This window comes from Bos indicus, chromosome 1 (genome assembly GCF_029378745.1).
Source record: "Bos indicus isolate NIAB-ARS_2022 breed Sahiwal x Tharparkar chromosome 1, NIAB-ARS_B.indTharparkar_mat_pri_1.0, whole genome shotgun sequence".
Taxonomy (NCBI): Eukaryota; Metazoa; Chordata; class Mammalia; order Artiodactyla; family Bovidae; genus Bos; species Bos indicus.
Window position 1 is genome coordinate 35028728 of NC_091760.1, and position 14973 is coordinate 35043700.

Sequence of the window (14973 nt, forward strand, 5' to 3'; positions counted from 1 at the left end):
GTTGAAAAAGGGTGTATGCTATGACCAGTGTGTTCACTTGCCAAAAGTCTGTTTGCCTATGCTCTGCTTCATTTCATACTCCAAGGTCAAACTCCTGTTATTCCAAGTAAATCTTGACTTCCTACTTTTTTATTCCAATTGTTTATGAGGAAAAGGGGTTCTTTTTTTTTTTTGGTGTTTACTCTAGAAAGTGTTGTCAGTCTTCACAGATTTCCAATTCCACTCACCAATTTCCACTTCTTTGGCATTAGTGGGTGAGGCATAGATTTCAATGTGATGTTGAATGGTTTGTCTTAGAAAGAACCAAGATCATTGTGTCATTTTTGAGATTGCTCCCAAGTACTGCATTTCAGACTCTTCTGTTGACTATGAGGGTTACTCCATTTCTTGTAATGGATTTTGCCCACAGTAGTAGATTTAATGGTCATCTGAATTAGATTCACCCATTCCCATACATTTTAGTTCACTGATTCCTAAAACATTAGCATTCACTCTTGCCATCTGCTGTTTGACCATGTCCAATTTACCTTGATTCATGGACCTAGATACCAGGTTCCTATGCAATAGTGTTCTTTATGGCATTGAAACTTACATTCACTGCCAGACACATCTACAACTGAGTGCATTTCTGCTTTAGCCCAGTCACGTTGTTCTTTCTGGAGCTATTTTAGTAATTGCTCTCTGTTCTTTCTTAATAGTATATTGGACACCTGCCAACTTGAGCTCATCTCCAGGGTTATGCCTATTTTATTTTTTTCATACTGTTCCTGGGGTTCTAGTAGCAAGAATCCTATACTGGATTGCAATTTCCTTCTCTAGTGGAGCACACTTTGTCAGAACTCTTCTCTATGACCCGTCCATCTTGGTTGGCCCTACAAGGCATGTCTCATAGCTTCATTTCTTTTCCCAAGTCCCTTTGCCACAACAAGGCTGTGATATCTAAAGTGAGTCTATTTTACACAGAATAGAGGTTGTTGTTTGTTTGTTTGTTTTTTCCTTTTCTTAATCTATTGCATCTTTTGGGGAATTTATTTACAATTAAATAATTATTAATAGGCATGTCAGTTTATAGTTTCCCAGGTGGCACTAGCGGTAAAGAACCTACCTGCCAATCCAGGAGACATGAGATTTTGGTTCAATCCCTGGGTTAGGAAGATCCCCTGGAATAGGGCATGGCAACCCACTCCAGTATTCTGGCGTGGAAAATCCTATGGACAGGGGAACCTGGTGGGCTACAGGCCATGGGGTTGCAAGGATCTGCCATGACTGAAGAGATTAGCATGCACGCAGGCACGCATGTTATTTTGTTAATTGTTTATCCAGCATCTTTGTAGTTCCTCTCCTCTTCTTCTTTTTTTTTTCTTTGTTGTTTGATAACTTTCTTTAGTGATATGCTTAGATTCCTTTCTCTTATATATGTTTGTGAAGAAAAAGTTGCTCAGTCATGTCCAACTTTTTGTGACCCCGTGGACAACACAGTCCATGGAATTCTCCAGGCCAGAATACTGGAGTGGGTAGCCCTTTCCTTCTCCAGGGGATCTTCCGAACCCAGGAATCAAACCCAGGTCTCCCTCATTGCAGGCAGATTCTTTACCAGCTGAGCCACAAGGAAAGCCCCTTATATGTGTTTAGTATAGGTTTTTTGTTTGTGATTACTATGAGGCTTAAAATAGCAATTTACATCTCTATCAGTCTGCTTTAAATTGAGGACAACTTAAGCTTGATCTCATTTTAAAAGTATTTTTACTTTACCCTCTATATTTTATGTTTTTGATGTTATATTTCACATTTTATCATTGTGTGTCCCTTCAGTAATTATTATAATTATGCTTACTTTTACTTATCTTTTCTTGTAACCTTCATATTAATATCATAAAGAATATTTCATTGCTTTTAATATATTTTTAACTGTTTAATGAGATTTATTTTTTCATTCATTTCCTTGTTACTAATTAGGATCCTTTCTTTTCAGCTTAAAGAGTTTGCATCAACATTTTTTGTAAGGCTGGTTTAGTTGTGATAAACTCCTTTAGCTTTTGCTTATCTTAAAAACAAACAAAAAAACCTTTCTCTCTCCTTTATTTCAGAATGATAACTTTGCCAGGTAGAGTATTCTTACCTGGAATTTTTGTTTCCCCTTTCAGTATATCTTATCCACTCCCTTTTGACCTGCAAACTTTCTGTTGAAAACTCTGCTGATAGTTTTAGGTAGTAAAACCATTGAAATGTTAATGATTTTAATATTCTCTTCTTGTCTTTAAGTTTTTACATTTTAATTATAACATATCTTGTTGTCAGTCTCTGAATTATTCTTTTTTTAATTTAAATTTATTTATTCTAATTAGAGGCTAATTACTTTACAATATTGTATTGGTTTTGCCATACATCAACATGAATCTGCCACGGGTGTACATGTGTTCCCAATCTTGAATCCCCCTCCCATCTCCCTCCCCATACCATCCCTCTGGGTCATCCCAGTGCACCAGCCCCAAGCATCCTGTATCCTGCATCGAACCTGGACTGGTGATTCATTTCTTATATGATATAATACATGTTTCAATGCCATTCTCCCAAATCATACCCCCCTCCCCTCCCCCCCCCCCCCACACAGTCCAAAAGACTGTTCTATACATCTGTGTCTCTTTTGCTGTCTCGCATACAGGGTTATCATTACCATCTTTCTAAATTGCATATATATGATTTAGTATACTGTACTGGTGTTTTTCTTTCTGGCTTACTTCACTGTTTAGGGCTCTCTCTCACTCTGTACTGGTGTTTTTCTTTCTGGCTTACTTCACTCTGTTTAGGGCTCTCTTGGTTTCCTTTCTGGATGTCTATTTTCAGTCCCAGGTTAGGGAAGGTTTAGCTATTATGCATTCTAATAAGATAGTTGTTTCTTTTTCCCTTCTCCTTCTGGGGGCCTTATAATGCAAATGTTAATTTGTTTTATGACCCTTAAATCTTTTATGCTATCTTCACTTTTTGTTAGTTTTCTTCTGTTTGGCACTCGTATATTTTCATCTCTTCACTGAAGTTCTCACTGTGTTCACCCATTTTCCTCCTCAGTTTGGTAAGCATTTTTGTATGACTATTACTTTGAGTGCTTATTCTGTGAATTACTTATCTCCATTTCATTAAGGTTTTTACTGAAGTTTTATCTTGTTCTTCCAGTTGGAACACAGTTCTCTATTTCTTCATTTTGCTTGATCTCTGTTAGTTTCTAGACAGTAGATGAAACAATCATCTCTCCCAGTCTTAAAGGACTGACCTGGTGTAGAAGATGAACATTATCATTCAACCCTGCTTCAGCCCTTTATTATCTCTCAAACCTTCATGCTTGTCCATGTAGTCTATTATATTTTTTAATAACTTTCAATAGTTGAGGAAGTGTGAGGGCCCACCAGTGTCCCTAAAAGAGATCTCAGCACCTAGATTCAGGTTTGGAAGCTAGATTCTCAGGCAGTAGCTTTTTAAAGTGTGCAAGTGGTTATAGTCAGGTGGGACTACCAGTATGGGGCTTCCCAGGTGGTGCTGGTGGTAAAGAACCTGCTGCCAATGCAAGAGACATAAGTGACGTGGGTTTCATCCCTGGGTCAGGGAAATCCCCTGGAGGAGGGCACAGCAACTCATTCCAGTATTCTTGCCTGGAGAATCCCATGGACAGGGGAACCTGGCGGGCTATAAGTCCATCGAGTCACAAACTGTCAGACATAACTGAAGCAACTTAGTACAGGGACTATGAGTATAAGCCGCACTGTCCAAAGGAGGAGCAGTCACAAAAAAACAGGGCTCCAGATGAACATATAAAACTTTTTTTTCTGGGATATAAGAGAAAGCTGGAGTGAGACAAATGGAGAGTGTCAAGATGGTGCCCACAGCTTACACTTTTTGAGAGCACCTCCATAGCCTACTAAATGTGTGTCAAACCTGAAGTCTTGTCTCAGGCCAAAGCTCCAGGACTAATAAAGGGGTTTCCTTCAGAGAAAGACTAGAGGTTTGCCTTAGTTTATGCAATACCTAAGTATTGTGTGTGTGTGTGTGTGTGGTGGGGGGGTGATGCAGCCACCGTCTGGTGGGACCTAGGAATGCAAATGCTATGGCCACCAGTGCCAGGCTATCAAGAGTCATCCTCTGGGTGGCAGCTGCCCAAACTGGGGCACCTGACATAAAAGCTAGGTTACCAGCCATGTGTACAGCTCTCTTCCATGACATACTATGCTTTGGATCACAGTATAGGAAGAGCACAAAGACAGGTGTCTGGAAAGGATGATAGCCAACCGCTAGAATCCTTCCTCTTAGGCCACAGCCATGACGATTAGCTAATAGGCTTCATTCACAGAAAGACTGGGCCCCTGAATTTGTTGCCTCTTGTTGTGCCCTGGGGGTGGTAGCTATTTAAGAACTTTTTCTCTGTTAGTTATAGTCATGTAGGACTCACAAATGGAAGCCCCACTAGCCCACAGAGCCAGGCAATGTAGAGGTATCCCCTGAGAGAGCCACTAAAATTAAGGTGCCAGAAAGGCATATGAGCTTCTTTCTGAGTGACACTAATTATTACAGTCCCCTGGAACCAGGAGCCAAAATTCTCCTGGTCTCCATAGTCAGGCAGCCAAGAGATATTCCCTGCATGGGAACCATGGAGATCAGAGCACGAGACACATGGGACAGCTCCCTCCCAGGAGACACTGGTGCTTTGGAGCACAGGAAAGGAAACACATGAAGATGGAATCCTCATGAAAATATCTCCATGCCTAGATAATGTTTCAACAGGTTCCTAGATGTGTGTGTTAAATTAGATGCCTGCCCTTGGCTGATGCTTTACTTATAAGCAGGTCATCCTCTTTCACTTAAAGTCTAGTTGTCTGAGTTGGACTCTGGGATGGCTTACTCTGAGCATTGCAAGCTATCTCCCAGATGGCCACTATCTTGTGAGCCCTTTTGGTTTTCAAAATTGGATATTTTGGTGGCTTTTCTCTCAGGTGCAGGTCCCATGTAGAGTTTGAACCCTTTGCTTCTTGGAGATAACCTCTGGGTTTTGAGTTTCTTCCAGCTGTGGGTCTCTGTGCTGTGGGTAGCATTTATGGCATAATTGTGTCCCAGCCTCCCCAACCCACTTTGATGTGGCTTTTTTCTTGTTTGCTCAATAGTCCTCACTCAGCCAGCCTTTAGTTTTGTTTTGTTTTGCTTTGTTTTAGAGTAAAATTTTCCAAATATAACTGTAGACTCAGTGTATTCATATCGAACCAAAACCTTAGTCAGATTATCAGAATTAGTCTATGCTTAGTTTAACAACCACAACGATAACAAAACCTCTGCTGTATATCTTATATTAAGGCCAGCTAAGCCACAGAAGAAGCTCATGAATACTGGAGTGGGTAGCCTATCCCTTCTCCAGCACATCTTCCCAACCCTGGAATCAAACCGGGGTTTCCTGCATTGCAGGTGGATTCTTTACCAACTGAGCTATCAGTGAAGCCCTATATTAAACATTGGGAGTGGTAATTGAATTCTGCAAAAATAACCTATGAAAACTAAACACAACAACAACAAGAAAATATCTGCAGGAAAAAATTTTTACCCTGAATAACTCTGATGCAAGTCATTAAAGAATCTGGTTCTAGGGTGTCAAGAAAAAAAGAAAAAAGTAAGATCATGAAAACTTGTGTTAATTTGCTCTGATAAGTTCATATTGTGTAAAAAAAAATGATCCTATTTGCTTTATCAATGTGGTGCATACACAAAATATAGTCTCTGCATTTGCAAATCATTGGCTACTGATAGAGCTCTACCAAACAAAAACAAAAAATACGTTTTGTATACTGTGATACCTCTTAGTTTTGATCAATTTTATTAGCATATTTTTTACTTGCCAATTCATTTTAGATCAGAGAATTAAACCAGCCAAATACGTGAGAGTGTTTATATCTCACTGTTATTACTAGCGCAGATTTTAAATGGCCCATACATCTATATGTGACACTAAGGGAATATGTCTGTTTTGCTGAAAGGTAGGCTGTTTGCATGAAAGCCCCAGTGGCTCAAAGGAACATAGCTTTGGAAGCTCAGATTGTTTTGTAAAAAAATAAAATAAAATGAAAAAATAAAATCCCATGGACTCAGGAGTGTGGTAAGCTACAGTCCATGGGTTGCAAAGAGTCAGACATGACTGAGCGACTTCACATACACACATACATACAAGAAGGGAGGGTAGTATTTTGGTCTTCACTTTTTGGATATCTGACCATGTGATCTTGGCCTTCTTCCTTCCTATTTAAAAAAACAAATAGATTATTTTTAAGGTTCCCTTCAACTCATCTCATAAAATTCATATCTCTTCAAGCATAAGTTTTCACTGTCAGTATTAGATGAACTAGTAAAGCTGCTTCTCTTCACAGAATATCTGTATTGCAAAAATATATATATATTCTTTACATTTTTATGACTTTTTCCTATAAGAGTGAATATGCAAGTAAGTCTATGCACCAGAAGTTTTAGGCATTTGATAACAAAATATATTATTTGGAGACTTATTAGTAGACTTGTAATAAGTAAATAGTGATAAAAAAGGATCATTTCTGTTAAGGACATTAGACCCTATGTGGTTGAGTCTCTCACACTACTGTAATTGACTGCAGCTTAAGTAACATTAGATGTATTTTTTATGCTTAGAAGGAAAAATCTCCATGGCCTTCTTCGGATTTGCATGATGTTTTACTAATTAGCATATCAATAAATTAGAACCTCATTTTCCTGAATGCATTTTCTTTTTGGAATCCTACTTATCTGCTTCATATTAAAGATTCTCCCAATTTAACCACAGAACTTGAACTTAAAACAAAAACTGCACTACTCCAATTTTGGAAAGTGTCCAAAAACCTTTAGAGTCACTCAGTCCATTTAACACTTGAAAAGCAAACCTGATTGAAGTCACTATGTGGCCGTGCTCTAAGTGAACAGCATTCTCTCTGTGGCCATGCATAATTCTCTTTAGGCTTAATGCCAGTTGTGATTTTGCCTCAACGGAATACCCCAGAGCATAGATACATGGGACTTGAATCATGCTTACTTTTAAGATATTAAAATATTAAATAATTCTCAATGTATGCAAATGAATAATAATGGGATTGTCACAGAGCCACAAAGAAGGAAAATGAAAACAAAATTCTTAGTAGATAAAGAATTTTCATTAGGAACCAACAAACTTGTTGGCTTAAGACCAGTAACGTAAAGGGTAATTTTTGTTTTTGTGAGCATAATACAGTGTTTTGAGCATAGAGGTCATGGAACAGGGCACAGAATTCAATCAGCTGCTCCTTATTCATAGAGCACACAGGAACTTAGGGTGTATGTCCAGTAATGAGATTCTTTGCTAAAAGAAGCAGGTTTGCAGATCTCAATTTCCTCAGCAGAAGCCTCATTTGTGTTTTCCCCCCAACTTTATTGAGGAATAATTGACAAATATAATCATATATATTTAAAGTATAGTGTGATGATTTGACATACATATACACTGTGGAAAGATTACCAGGCTCAAGAAAATTAACATATCCATCAGCTCACACAGCTAAATCTCTCTTTTTGTGGAGAGAATACTTAAGGTTTGTTCTCAGCAGCTCTCAAGTATATAATAACATATTATTAGCCATAGTCACCATGCTTTATACTAGATCCTCAGAGCTTACAGTTCTTAGAACGGAAGGATTGTGCCATTTAAGCTATATTTCCCCATTTCTCCCTCTCCCAACCTCTTGGCAATCTATTCTGTTCTCAGTTTCTATTACTTGGCTTTTTGTTGCTGTTGTCATTCATGTGTGTGTGTGCCCAGTCATGTCTGATTCTTTGTGACCTCATGGACTAACCCGCCAGGATCTTCTGTCCATGGAATTTTCCAGGCAAGAATACTGCAGTAGGTTGTCATTTCCTCTCCAAGGAATCTTCCCAATCCAGGGATCAAACCTGCATTTCTTGTGTCTCTTGCAATGCAGGCAAACTCTTTATCGCTGAACCAGCAAAGAATTATTGTTTATATATAAGTGATACCATACAATATTTAGCTTTCTCTGTTTGGCTTATTTTACTTAGCCATAATGCTCTCCAGTTTCATCCATATTGACACAAATAACAGGATTTTCTATTTTTATTGCTGAATAATATTCCATTTTATATGTACACCACATTTTCTCTATCCATTCGTCCCATGGAGAATGTTTAGATTATATCAGTATCTTGACTACTGTGAAACTTATTTGTGTTTCTGTGTAGTTTCACTATAATTTTTAAGTTTAGAAAAGCTAAGCTAAAATAACCTTTGTTTCTTAACTTTTATATTTCTAGAAGTCCACACTAAATGTAGTAATACATGTTTAAATCTAAATGAAATAATTCATCCTGAAGTATTGAAATTAGAACATATTGGGAAACAATTAGACTTTTTGTGAGAGTATACATATATATATATATAGCATTGTATTGAGCCAGTGTTTCTCAGAGACTACTTTTCTCCCAGGAAACAGATGGCTGTTGCAATTTGTTGGGAAAATTCTATATTAACATCTAGAAGCCAAGTATGTTGTTAAATATCCTACTTTTCACAGAACAGCCCCCATACCAAAGAATTATCCAGTCCAGTATATAAAAGTACTGAAGTTGAAAAACCCTGCAATAGATTATTTCATGAACATATAACTTCCTTTTCTAATTTAAAACATTTAATAGTTTGAGACTGTTGAAGTATTACTATTGGGGATGTTACATTCTTCATTATGTATCTATACGTTTAGTATATAATGTGTGTGTGTGTGTGTGTGTGTGTGTGTGTGTGTGTAAAGAGAACTAGTCCTTCATATAGAACTGAATTGGAAAGTTCCCAAATATCAAGAAACTTTCCCTTTATAATAAGTAAATCAATGATGGGTGACTCTTCTCCCCTGAGCTGGTGAAGAATTCACTCACATTTCTATGGAATTGATGCATCTAACTTAACTTAACCTGAAACTTTCTTATTTATCATTTAAAATGCAAGATAATCTCATCAAAGGTCCTGACACTGAGAAGCAAGAGTCGTATTCTTGCTACATTTTCTGTGTTTTTAGGGAAGCAAACATAGAATGTTCACTCTCCAGGGGCTGTTAGAGATCATCTGTTCTAATCCTTTTATTTTATACATGGAGAGAATAATCCTCAAACAAGAGAAGTGTCGATCTGCAGTTGCACAGCTAGTTAGTAATGAAACCAGATCTACAGTTATGTTATATATACTATCAAAATGAGGTCATGATTTGATGACTTTGTAAAATTGAATCTATGTATATTGAGATGATTTATAATGGAATTTTGCTCAGCTGCAATAGTTTAGAATTGTCCTTCATGACTGACATGACCTCTTTTGCCATCTAGATGAGATGGAACTTACCACATAATGATTTTTTCCTTCTTCAGGATGTATTTTCTTTGTGCTAATATTACATTCACACTGGAAACATCATTTTCAAGTCACAATGTACCATATATACTATTCTACTTTAAATCATGTTATGCCTTTAAAGTCATACAAGTGTGTGTCTGTATGTTAGAGAGATTAGGAATGATTCTCTAAAAATATATTCCTATCCACAAATGCATTAATCTTTTACATTTTTATGGAAAAAGTTTACTTTCTGTCCTTGAACAATAGCCTGCATAAATACTTTATTTATTTATTTTTTGCTTTATTGTTAAGCTGTTTCTCCTGGATTTTGTGCCTTCATATATTAATAGGACAATATGGTCAAATTATTTTTCCTGTTTTAATTTCTACCTCAAATTCAAGATAACTGATGTCTTTAGATGAAGATTATAAAATTAATAGGAATTACATATTTTTCTCTCAAGGAAATTATACAATAATCTATATTTCATGTCAGTGTGAAGTGAAAGACATTGCAGAAGTTTGACTGAGTTATTAAAAAAGTACTTTTATTTCTGTTGAAAGTGTCATCTTGACTTATGGCCAGTTGACATAATCTTAAGTAATATTGTGTTATCTGTGCTTTCACTGACATATGTTAGTAAACTGAAGCTTCATATATAGGAACCTTCAAGCCAATATATACTGACATAATGAACTCTTCTATTTGCATAGCCTCCACTTATATGTAAGTGGTATGTTTCATGATTCAGTAACTAAAACTTAATAGGAATTATCCAATATATTATGTTAATGTTACAGAGGTCTAAGTGAAGGCTCAAACATTTAAGAATCTCATTTACCAAGGAACAAACTATCATATCCTCAGCAGAGTGTGTTATTTTATGACTTTCTCCTGGGTATAAGTAATTTCAGAAGACAGTGTGTGTTCATATGCTTAGTCCTGTCCAACTCTTTGTGGCCCCATGAACTATATAGCCCACCAGGTTCCTCTGTCCATGGAATTTTCCAGGCAAAAATACTGGAGTGGGTTGCCATTTCCTTCTCCAGGAGACCTTCCTGACCCAGGCATGGAACTCACATCTCTTGTGTCTCTTGCACTGACAGGTGGGTTCTTTACCAGCTGAGTCACCAGGGAAGCCCAGAAGACACTAATAATTATATGATACCATACAAAATTTCTCTGATATGATATCCTCTTTTCAGATAAATTATAAGATATTTCAAAGTTGGAACCATATTTAGCAGGCTTCTCAGATGGCTCAATGGTAAAAAATCCACCTGCCAAGCAGGAAATGTGGGTTTGATCCCTGGATGGGGAAAATCTCCCGAAGAAGGAAATGGCAACCCACTCCAGTATTCTCGCCTGGGAAATCCTATGGACAGAGGAACCTGGTGGGCTACAGTCTACTGCTATTGCTATTGCTAAGTCACTTCAGTCGTGTCCAACTCTGTGTGACCCCATAGATGGCACCCCACCAGGCTCCCCCGTCCCTGGGATTCTCCAGGCAAGAACACTGGAGTGGGTTGCCATTTCCTTCTCCAATGCATGAAAGTGAAAAGTGAAAGTGAAGTCGCTCAGTCGTGTCCAACCCTCAGCGACCCCATGGACTGCAGCCTTCCTGGCTCCTCTGTCCATGGGATTTTCCAGGCAAGAGTACTGGAGTCGGGTGCCATTGCCTTCTACAGTCTATGGGGTCACAAAAGAGTGAAACATGACTTAGCAACTAAACAGTAACAAACCATAGTTGTTGTTGCTGTTGTTGCTCCTTATTTCACAGTTAATTATATTCAACTGAGAGGTTCTCATAATGTCAAACCTACCTTTAGGGATTAAGGATGTCAATATATAGCACTCCTCTCTGTCCTTCCTCAATTAGAAACAAAGTGAAAACTAAGATACAAGAGATATAAAAATTGTTATTAGAAAAAAGTACAAAATTCAGTTTCAATTTGTATCTAAAATGTATTGACTATTCTTTTCTTCTTTCACACAACCACATCTTCCTAAACTTGTAAATGCCTTGGAACCACCCATCCCAGGAAAAGTTTGTGTTTATTAAATACAAATCAGCTTGTTTCAAGTCTCTTACTGGTTGTGGTGGAGGAGAATTAAAGCAAGTGTTTAGCAATTAAAACTTTCGATGCTTTATTTCTACAAAGTCAAGAAATATGAACCAGATAGTTATTGACGGCATATTTTTAAGAGATATAAAAGATGAGAGTATACCAAAGAGAAGTATTCTAACACGAGTGTCTTCATATGAAAATGTGACATCAGAGACAAACAGTGTTCCCACCAACATAACATATTCTAATAAAATATGTTTCACTTAATTGGTTGACTATTCCCTGATAAGATACTTTTATCCCTCTAGTAGTGACTCATTAATTTTTTATCCCCTCAAAATGAAGGAAAAATGTCAATGTGTCCTCTGGGATTCTGTAGCTGTGAGGCAGAAAAAAAAAATGGTTATCTACTTATGAGGGGCATGGATTTATAGGGACAAGATAAATGACAGAAAATTGAGTTGATTATTAGGTGGAAATATTTACATGAGAGTACTGATTTTTCTCTCTGTTTAATATTTATAAAAAAGAATAAAGATTAGTCTTGACTAAAGATTCACTTTTGTTTAGATATTAAATTTTTTATTAACTTTTATGCTATTTAATTTTGTTAGTAAAAATTGCTATTATGAAGTACTTTCAGAATTTTGGGATTTTGTGCTCAATTATCTAATGATTCTCACTAAGGCAAATTCAGATAGAATGTAGAAGTGTACAGGTCATATTCTGTAGATTTTTCCTAAATTAACCAAGCTAAGTACATATAAAGAGAATACAAATGAGAAGATGAATCTAAATACATGTGTTTTGTTTGAGTAACTTTGATAGCCATATTAATTTTTTTTAATTTTGTGATGATATGTAATTATAATGTTATTAAACTATCCTAAGGAGAAATATTTGATAGGAAATGATACAGTAGAATATGGAATTCATAGCTTATATTACTATTTTGTCATTCAGCATTTTGATAAAATACTATCTATTTAGTTGATAAGACAAGGATACTTTTACCAAAAATAAATGTTATAGACAAAATAAATAATCCCTATTTGAATTGTTTTTAATTGTTTATTTGTACTACTTTGAACATAAGAAAAACATTGAAGATGCTATATGTTTCTGTATATCACGGCAGTACTATATGTTACTTAGATTTCAAGGCATTGGCTAACAAATTCCAGTTGACAAGATTGCCATGATTTTAAACTAGGCTATTCTGGCATCCTGAAATAGTCTCTAAATTAATCCACATGAGATGAAAAACACTCAGTAGGGACATTATGTATTGATGTCCATTCAGAAAGCAATCCTAGGGCCTTCCTTTGGATACCAGGTACATTCTTACTGTTCAAGTGAAGCTTTTCCCAGGATTTATGACTAGAGTCGGGGGAGGGGAGGGAGAAAGACCTGTATTATAAATTATAAAAGATGGTAATAAAGTACAAACATTCATTTTTTTCTTCCAGTTTATGTATAGCGATACACATATAAGTATAGATATGGAGATACAGCAAGTTGAATTTATTTTCCTTCACATATACATATTTGGTGGATAACTGTAGTCATATTTGATAGACATATTGAGCTTTCATCCCTAGGAGAGAGATCCCATAGCAGCAGTTTAATCCCCAGGAGAAATATAGATAAACGCATGGAGAACCTCAACATCTGCTTTCTCTCTCTGTCTCTCTTTGACTTGGCAAAGATCTCTCTGCCATTCTTCTGCTCAGGATAGTGAAGGCTCTGACCAGGCCAAAGATGTAGGGTTTGGAAAGGCTATGAGCTTATTAGAAAATTATCTAAAATCTAAATACCCAGATACTAACTTTGAAGTTGCCTGAGTCTGTCCTCTCTGATTTCCCCCAATACATTACTCAGGAGCTGTCTGTCAAATCTGGGGCTACTAATAATAAGCAGGCTTTTGTATTAAACACAGGTTCCCTAGAAAACTTTTGAAAGTCAAAAGGAAAAATAAAGAGAATATTGAAGACTAAAGGGAATATGTTTTTGTTCTACAGCAATACACTTACTCTAAACAGTAATACATTTATCTATACTTATACTGTCTATTTCTATATTAACCTCATCTGATTTATGCTAATTTCTGCCCAAAATGATAATAGAAGCAGAAAGTTATAGTGCAACACATACTATTTGCTTTACTATTACTCCACCTACTGGAATTGCCCTTCACTGACCGCAAATTTCTGGGACAGAGACTTGATGAAAAATGAGAGAAGGGGAACTGGAATTATGTACAAGCTCTGACAAAACTGTTTTATTTTTACTGATTTATTTAATAGGATGATACTTATAAAAATGAGAAAGGTAACTTTATTGGAGCATCAGGTTAGATTGTTCAGTCACAGGATGCATTGCTTTGCTCTTTATTATTTTATGTTTTTCTCAGCTACTCAGCTTAATCATATCATTGGGCTCTATAGAAATAGTGTTATTTTGATATTAAAGTGTTGAACCACACATTACTCAGGCTTCCCTGGTGGCTCAGATGGAAAAGAATCTGCCTGCAATAGCGGGAGACCTGGGTTTGATCCCTGGGTTGGGAATATCCACTGGAGAAGGATATGGCAACCTACTCCAGTATTTTTGCCTGGAGAATCCTCGTGGACACAGTCCCATGGGGTCACAAAAAGTTGGACAGGACTGAACAACTAAGCATACATACATTATTCAAATACATCTTTTGTTACAAAAATAAGATGTAGGTTTTCAATGTTTCAGAAATGTATTTAAGCAAAACAGTTCTAGAGGAATACTGAAATATTCTGTGGAGTTTAACATATCAAGTTTAACATATCAAGGTAACATATTTTAATTACCTTGATAGTTTAACATATCAAGGTAATTAAAATAACTTTGTTACAAATATAATGTAGACTACTTTTGAATTTACTACAGATTATATGTTCTAATTTAATGTTTTTCAGATCATTTATATCAGAGCACATCAATCATCTATGTATAAACATGACTTACATTTATTTTTAGACACATTTTATGTAATTTTCAATCTTAGAGTACTTGAAAAATACAATATAATCAGGATTACATGTGATTTTTATATGGAACACTTAATTGAGCAGGTAATTTGTCCATGATCTTAGATACTTTTAAAATAGTGTCTTAAAATAGCATTCTAATGCATAATGTTCTAGGATATTAGCAGTTTTCAGTTACACTACACTTTGATTCATTTAAAAATAAAGACATAAATTCAGCTGCATTTATTCTTGAAGTGAATTTAAAAGTGACTTCCCTTTACAGTAATATGGGAACACAATTGATACTAAATTAATGCTGAATAATATTCCTGTGTATGTGCATTTATATATGTGAACAAATATAATATGTAAGGGCATTGTCAATCCCCACATTTATACTACCTTTTCTTGAATGTACATAAATAAAAAAATAACAGGACAGACAGCTTTATATTAACATCTGATGTGGTTTGGGGTATCTTTCAGTATAAT

General features: G+C 36.2%; 1 long non-coding RNA gene across 1 annotated transcript in view; it reads left to right on the forward strand.

Moving 5' to 3' along the window:
* Nucleotides 1–14973, forward strand: part of LOC139182246 (uncharacterized) — a 127987-nt gene that overhangs the window by 106595 nt on the left and 6419 nt on the right. The window lies entirely within an intron of this gene.